The sequence below is a fragment of the Eucalyptus grandis genome, chromosome 11 (genome assembly GCF_016545825.1).
Source record: "Eucalyptus grandis isolate ANBG69807.140 chromosome 11, ASM1654582v1, whole genome shotgun sequence".
Lineage (NCBI taxonomy): Eukaryota > Viridiplantae > Streptophyta > Magnoliopsida > Myrtales > Myrtaceae > Eucalyptus > Eucalyptus grandis.
Window position 1 is genome coordinate 30,600 of NC_052622.1, and position 8,366 is coordinate 38,965.

Consider the following 8,366-nt stretch of genomic DNA (forward strand, 5'->3'; position numbering starts at 1 on the left):
GAGGTTGTGATGCTGTTGCCAGATGCTAGCAAGGCTCAGTTATAACATACAAAGGGTGACGAGGACAACGCTGTCACAAGAAATGTTGGAAGTACAACAATTCTGCTTTATTACTCGGTCACGCTGACATATGGCCATTAAAAGAGAGCTATAACTTAAAGATCGTAGCACGCCGAGCCGGTCCTGTCAAAGTGGAGTAAAAAAGTGGAAATCACACTCGCGACCGGCATGGTTAGTCAGAGAGTGAGGACAACCAAGCACTCATTTGCTTCATGGACTCTGGATTCTTTGAAGATAGACACCGGAGCTCATTACGCTGACGGGGGCAGGCTCTTTTTCTTACCTCTCGAGTCCCCACCAAGGAATCCCCAGGCTGCCGGCCAAGTCTTGGTGCCCGAACAAAGCTGGTCAGGCTCTCTGTTGACATCTAAATTTTGATAATCTGATCATTCATTTATTTCATACAAAATTAGGGATTAAAAATTAATCTCTAAACAAAAATATTAAAATTAAATTGCATAGCATATATTTTTAGGAGCATTTTTTATTTAGTTTATTGCATTCGCATTAAACCGGCAACTAAAAAATTTGATTGAATGGCTCTAAAATTAATTGGACTACGCCCGTGGTGATGGAAATTTGGTCAAGCTTGTAAATCTTCATGTTGACCGAGAATTGCATACGCTACGCATGTGGATTGTTCTGAAATTGGAAAGATCATGAGCACTAGGGCTATTATTCCATTAAAATCTCTTATATATGGAGAATTGGTGTCGTGGTCTCGATATAGGAAAGGGTATTCTCTGAAAGATAAGAAAGACTTGTCATCCACGCGGACAATATTTGCAAGAGATTTTCTTTGTTAGATTGGAAAAATCAGTAGAGAGAGAAAGAATCACGGCCTGGCCATGGACGAAATCAAGCCAAATATACTGAGACGTTCTCAAGAGGAAATAAAATATCGCCCCTTTCCTTCAGTGCTAAAATTGTTACGTCTATATAAGCGGACAAAGAATAGACAAAAAATGAGGGTTGGCTAATTTTTTTCTCGAAGCACATAATATAGAGACACACGTTCTCCCATTGTGAGTTAGGGGGAAAAGTGCACCTTTTGCCATCAAGCTCACTTATTCCAAAGACCCAGCCCTGACGACGAACGAAGCACCAGCACTCACCAATTTCCCAATGTGTCAGAGATTGTCCTTGCCATGTCATTGCTTTAGCCCCACCTAAATTTCTTGCTGCAGTGGTTGAACAATTTTGAAGGTAGCCACTTCCTTAATGCGCGGCGTGAGAGCTCTCCCAGGCGATTCTGGGTTTCTCCCTACTGCATGGTAGTTCCCTCGGTTTGTCAACACTAAAGCTGATGTAAATCGCTTCTGCCTTCACAATTTCCCAAATTCCTCCTAATCCTCCTCGTTAACCTTCCATGGGTTGTGCGAGCCATCTTGCGATCTCCTTCCCCAATCTTATGGGTGGTTTCGCCCAAACCCTTACTCCCTTTAACAGCGTCTTTTCCATCTTGTCGTTAATTTCCACTTCACTAGTATTTCCAAACCCTAATTTCGGTAAATATTAGTTACTTCCCCTTCTGCGACCCTATACCCTCACTTCCCTTCGCGATCCTGTATTTTCTTTTATCCCCAACCCTCGCGATCCCTGACCCCTGACATACCTTCTGGCTGCTCACCTCCTTCCGCCCCTGCTCTCTTTTTGAAAAGGCCCACAAGCCCTTTTATCTTGGACCGTTTTGTCGCCTACCCTTGCACACAGTTGAGGGGAAAGTGAGCCAGCCTGTTCTGTGCTGCGTCATCATCTTCATCCCAGGTTTATATCACTAAACGAGGACAGGTGCCGTGTCTTCTATGCTGAGGTAACCCCCTTCCTTCTTGTGCTTAGTTCTAACAAGAGAAGTATGGCTGATCAGTCATCTGAGGAGAATAGATTAGAGGCAATGTGTAGCAGCCTGGGGAATCTTTGGTCTGCGGAAGATGTGATCGATATTAAGGAAGGAATATCTGAAGAAAAATTGGCAGAATGCCGTTTAATCTTGTTCGGAAAACTGTACTCTCGCCCCAAAGTGAACTTTCAGGCTTTTCTTAATACTATGAAACTAGCATGGAAGACAGAACATGTATCTTGCACCGTACTTGAACCGGGGTTCTTTTCCTTTTCCTTTAACTCTGAAGCCGACAAGCAGAAAGTTTTAAACTTTGGCCCATGGTCTTTCTCCGGTAATCTCCTCGTCCTTAAACAATGCGACCCAGATGTTCCTGAAATGTGTTATGAGTTCACTCACTGCCCTTTTTGGGTGCACCTTTGTGGCCTACCATTTGGAAGAGTGACAACAGATATTGTCAAAGACATAGCAGCCAAGATTGGTGAAGTTATTGATGTTAAACTCGAATCCAAAGGAAATAACACCTATAAGGTTGGAAAAGCCAGGATTAATCTTAACCTTGATTCCCCCCTAAAAACAGGTGTTGTCATTAATCTGGGAAGCAAAAAGTTGTGGATAGAATTCAAGTATGAGCGGCTCCCACACTATTGCTACTCTTGTGAAAGAATCGGACATTATGCCTCGGCATGCAAAGAAATACCGTATGAAACCACAAGGTTGGAGGAGGACGTACCAGGTAACTTTGGGAATTGGCTAAGGGCGGAAGTTAGGGAACTTAGCCCTTATGGTAAAGTTTTTTTATGGGAAACAAGCTACACTCATTGATGATCCGAATATTGTACCAGAAACACCTCTTGCCGAAACAACCAATGCTGATCAGCAAGTACAAAACGCAGAAGACCAGCCTATCCTACCATTACAAAGCCAGTATTGTATGAAGGAGGCTACGAAACAAAAGACCGATTCTCTAGCCATAACTATAAGGGAAGTAAGGGGAACACAGAAGAGAAATAGCAGCGGTCTTGATGAGGAGTCTATGATGATTATCTATAATGAACAGTTCAAAGAGCAAGATAAAGAGCAGCAGCACCAAACAGCAATCAACCGACCCCAAAACAGGGGTAAAACCAAAAACACCAAGCTTCCTACATCAAAAAAGCAAAGAGATTTTCTCCTTATGAAGCACAACCCTCAAAGACTACAGCATCCGACAGGTTACTACTAGTGGACATTCCTATTACTGAGGAGGAGCACTCCACACACTGGGCTTTGGTGGCTAGCCCTAATAAGCCACCGGGAAATCCATGAAATTACTTAGTTGGAATTGTCAGGGTTTGGGCTCACCCCTGACAATTCGAGCTCTAAGAGTCCTCGTGACTCAGGAAAAGCCCAACATTATCTTTCTTATGGAGACCAAGAACCAGGAGCAAATGGTGCAGCGTTGCAGAAGAAGACTAAAATATCAAAACAGTTTTTTGGTAAATGCAGAAGGAATATCAGGAGGTATGGCTATTTTCTGGGATGTCATGGTTACCATAACAGTAAATTCATTTCCAGCATCCTATATAAACACAGAGTGTCGACTCCAAGACAACAGGCATCTTATGAGACTCACTTTCCTACATGCCCCGACAGATTTTACAGATAGAATTCTCTTATGGGAGGAATTACAACGAGTAAGTTTCTTAAATCATCTACCTTGGTTATGTATAGGTGATTTTAATGAAGTGATACACCATTGGGAAAAGGTGGGAAAGAAGATGGCAGAAAATTATCGCCTTACAGCATTCCGAGAATTTTTACAAGCGTGTTCCTTAATGAACCTAGAGAGCAAAGGGTGTGCATTCACATGGACAAATAGAAGAGATGGTACATAAAATGTTAAAGAAAGGCTGGATAGAGCTTTATGTACCATGGAGTGGAGAATAACATATCCAGCTGCAGAAGTAGTCGCCCTACCAGCCATCGAATCAAATCATAGTCCACTCATCCTGTCACTTTTTCCTACAACAAGTCGAAAACGTCGGGATTTTAGGTATGAAGCTTACTGGATAGAAGATGCAGAATGTCGGAGCATTGTAAAGCGAGCTTGGGAAGCGACACAAAATAAAAATATGGCTGAAAAATTATATTTAGTAGCTGTCCAACTTACTACGTGGAGTAAAAAACGTTTTTCCAATGTAAAACAACGGATAGAGGGGCTGAAATGCGAGCTTCAAACCTTAATGAACAGCCAAGTCATACAATATGATCATCTCAGAATTCAGCACATCAACCAAGAGATAGAATCACTATGGCGACAAGAGGAGATGTCTGGGGTATGCAATCAAGAATCAAATGGTTGAAATGGGGAGATAGAAATACAAAGTTCTTCCATGCAACTACTATTCAAAGGAGGAGTCGAAACAGAATATCCATGCTTTTAAATGACCAGGGAGAGTGGGTCAGGAATGAAGAAGATCTTAAGAACATGACGATGAATTTCTTCAAAAATATTTATACTTCAAAAGGTCCCAAGAATTTTAAGCCCATTCTTGACAATATCCCAACCTTGGTGAATGCATCTATGAATCAAACACTGATGGCACCAGTCACCATCGAAGAAATTACAGCAGCTACTCACCAATTGGGACCTACTAAAGCCCCTGGGCCGGATGGATTACATGGATTATTTTTTCAACACCACTGGAATGACATTGGCAGCGATATATGTTGTGAGGTCCAGCGTTTCTTTCAAACGGGAATTCTAAACCCAGCCTTAAATAAAACACAAATTACTCTCATCCCAAAAACCCAAAACCCTAAAAAGTTAGGACAATATCGACCTATCAGCCTGTGCAATTTTGCCTACAAAATCATATCAAAAATCCTCACAAATAGACTGAAACCCCTTTTACCAGATCTTATTGAAGCATAACAGAGCGCCTTCGTGGGAAGTCGGCAAATTCAGGATAATATTCTGATTGTATAGGAAGTGTTACATCGATTAAGAACTCGTGATCGGCATCGCAAAATTCCAAGCTATCCTTAAGCTCGATATGCAAAAGGCTTATGATCGAGTAGAGTGGGACTTCCTTCAAGAGTGCCTAAGAAAGATGGGCTTCTGTGAAGAATGGATTAACTAGACCATGCAGTGTGTCACAACAGTTTCTTATAGCATCAAATTTAATGATATATCATTGCCATACTTCAAGCCGACTAGGGGTATTCGCCAGGGAGACCCTTTATCCCCTTATCTTTTCATCATAGTAGCTAATGTTCTTTCTCTTCTGATGAAGCAAGCTCTTGAAGCAGGCACACTTCGCGGATTCGACTAAATAGAAATTGTCCCACCCTCTCCCACTTACTATTTGCTGACGACTCTATATTTTTCCTACATTGAACAATCTTGGAATGTCAAAATCTAGCGAATCTCCTTCATCAATATTGTTACGCTTCAGGTCAAGCTATCAATTTAAATAAATCAGGGCTATTTTTCAGCAAAGGGTGTCCAGAACAACTACGAAGAAACATGGCGTCAACATTATGAGTTTCAGAAATTACGAAAACAGGGAAATATCTGGGAATCCCTTCAGACTGGGGTGCCTCTAAGAAAGAAGTGTTCGCCTGGATTCTTGCTCGAGTTAATATGAAGCTGGAGAGTTGGAAAGAAAATTTACTATCCAAAGCCGGTAAGGAAATTCTTCTCAAAGCAGTAGTACAGGCAATACCTAAGTATGCGATGTCAATTTTCAAAATCCCTGTATCTATTCTCAAAGCTATTGAAAAGAAAATAGCTAACTTTTGGTGGAGAAATAATAACAAAGTGGCTAGACTACATTGGAGAAGATGGGAGACTCTTAAGCTTCGAAAAGAGGAGGGTGGGCTTGGTTTTAAAGATCTATTTACTTTTAATATCGCCATGCTAGGCAAACAGGCTTGGCGTCTTTCTCAATGCCCAAATACTTTCCAAATTGTGACTTCTGGCAAGCAAAGAAGAGCTCGCGCCCATCATGGGGCTGGCAAAGTTTACTAGCAGGAAGAGAAGCGATCGCTCCCCAGGTTAAGTGGGTAGTGGGGAATGGACAATGAATATCCATTAGAGAAGATAAATGGCTAAGTAGGGGACCAATTGGTGGATCAGCAAGAGGAAACGAACCAAAAAAAGTGGGTGAGTTGATAGATTTTGCAGCCGCTAAATGGAATGAAGACCTTTTGTGGTCAATGTTTGATCATCAGACCATCATGGAAATTCTTGCCATCCCTATCGGCCTCCCTACTACAAAGGATAAACTGGTCTGGATACATAATAAATCTGGAAACTACACGGTCAAGAGTGGATATATGATGTGCAGAAAACATACAGTGCGGGAAAGGGAACATACGCCAACAACCTCCCACCAGTTCAACCCAGATCTATGGAAACGAATCTGGAATGCAGCTATACAATCGAAGATAAAAATTTTCCTATGGAGTGCATGTCAAAATGCATTATCTACAATGGACAACCTTTACAAAAGGAAAGTTGTACCTGCACCTGTGTGTCCAATATGTAACCTGAAACCGGAGACCATCGAACACACTCTCCTCCTATGCCCGTGGACAACACAACTATGGAATGACCCATCCCTATAAGTCCAAGTGAACTGAGTGGGTCTAACCCGCTTTGATAAATGGTTATATAAAGCTCACAAAGGTTCAAGAAAATCAAATTGCTTTGACCTAATTGCGACTGTGCTATGGTGTATATGGAAAGACAGAAATCATTTTATATTCAGGAGGAGCCCCCTAAATCCTTATCACACCCTGTTTCGAGCCAAAACATTACACGAAACCTACGCCACATGGAATCCTATACCAAGAAGGCAGAAACAAGACGACAACTTATCGAACAAATGGCAACCCCCGGGCCCTGGCGTACTCAAAATTAACATAGATGCATCTTTTGGATATGTCTCTAAGGATTACACAGCAACAGACTCAAGCCAGGTCAACCCACCCCCAAATACTGGACAATATTTAGCTTCACTCCGGGACCCAAATAGGCCTAAAAGCCCCTCAACAACTATTTCCCCAACATCTACTATAACTTGTACAGCAACTCAAAAAAGTGCAGAAGCAACGGCCAGTCATGACTCAAGTGCGAACAATGACCCCCAAATCTCGAGCAACAGTGAGGCACAAGTTCGGCCTGAATCAAAGCATATCACAAGAAAAGCACAAACCTGTGAATGGAGTCCCCTGCACACAACAAGCAGCACAGACCGAACCATTTTTGTTAGACAAGGCTTGGATCTTCCTTCACCAGCAGCTGCAACGGCCATTGCTAATAGAGGATCGATGGATATGAACTGTGATCCAACTAACAGCACCCCTGAATTAAGACTACTCTCCTCGAAATGCACCTTGGGATGGAGGGTAGGAGTTCCCGATCAGGGTCATGTCGATGGCAGTCGAGATCTTGATCTGGTTCTTCAAGCCGGACGATCTGAGCAAGGCCTGTATGTTCCTCATCGCAGGGAGGACAAACCCGTCATACTGCGCAGTGCCTCCGTTGACGGGGCTCACTTTGTTGCCGACGGCGATGTAGTGAAACCTGACGCCGGGCGAGTAGATCTTCACGCTCCTCTTCACCCACGAGTTCGCGCTGGCGAGCTTGAAAGCCAGGGCCTGGAGGTCAGAGTTGGGGATGCCGTGAATGAAGATCAAAGGGGAAAGAAATTATTGAGAACAAAAAAGAGAGGAACCAGCAACAGCCTTCACATAAACCCAAATTTGAGAGAAAAAGAAAACAATGGATCCTTCGCTACAGGACAGCAAAATCCCATCTTTGATGAGGCTGCAATCTCTAACCACAGTAACGCCCACCAAAATGCAGAACCCATCTCCAGCAGAAAAGCTGCTATCATGCCATCTCCGTCCAATGCAGTGGCTGCAGATCATAGACGAACATTAGATCTGGGAAAAACAGTTGTCGATGATGGTAACCAAAGTACCTGTGGGTCGAGTGAGCAATATGAAAAATCGATCAAAGACTGGAGATAGGTCAATTCAACTGAAATATGTGATCAGAGTGTGGGTGATAGGTGATTGCAAAATACTCGCCGATCGACACTAGACCGATTTTTCTATCGTTTTGGTACCCAATACTCGTAATTGAAACCTCAAGATTTTCACGATAACTGAGGGTCACCAATGAGTCAAAGATGTACGTTGTGACTCGAGATAAATCAATCGCGCATCAATTGCACCAAAAATTCCTAAAAGTTACCTGGTAGACTAGGTCACACTAAAAGAGCGCCGAAGTGAAAATAACCGTGAATTTAAACCCGATTTCAAAAATTGAAAGTTTTGTGGTGTCACGATCTAGTTTAGGAACATCGACTCATCCTCCGAAGATTTTTCAGAGATTCTGAGATTTTTATGGAAAATCAATTCGGACATTGTGGAAAAATTAGCGAAAATTCAGACGGGCTAAATTAAGGGA

General features: G+C 42.6%; 1 long non-coding RNA gene across 4 annotated transcripts; it reads right to left on the reverse strand.

Moving 5' to 3' along the window:
- Window positions 1–909: 909 nt before the first annotated feature.
- Window positions 910–7,886, reverse strand: LOC108956730. 4 transcript variants are annotated; one of them, XR_005547495.1, is made up of 5 exons: window positions 7,105–7,886; window positions 6,411–6,508; window positions 3,813–3,904; window positions 2,634–2,805; window positions 910–2,424 (listed from the first exon to the last, which is right to left on the reverse strand). It is a non-coding gene; the product is annotated as an uncharacterized LOC108956730 (long non-coding RNA). The 4 variants fall into 4 exon arrangements; XR_005547493.1 differs by lacking the exon at window positions 6,411–6,508; XR_005547494.1 differs by lacking the exon at window positions 6,411–6,508 and having other exon boundaries at window positions 2,634–2,810.
- Window positions 7,887–8,366: the final 480 nt, after the last annotated feature.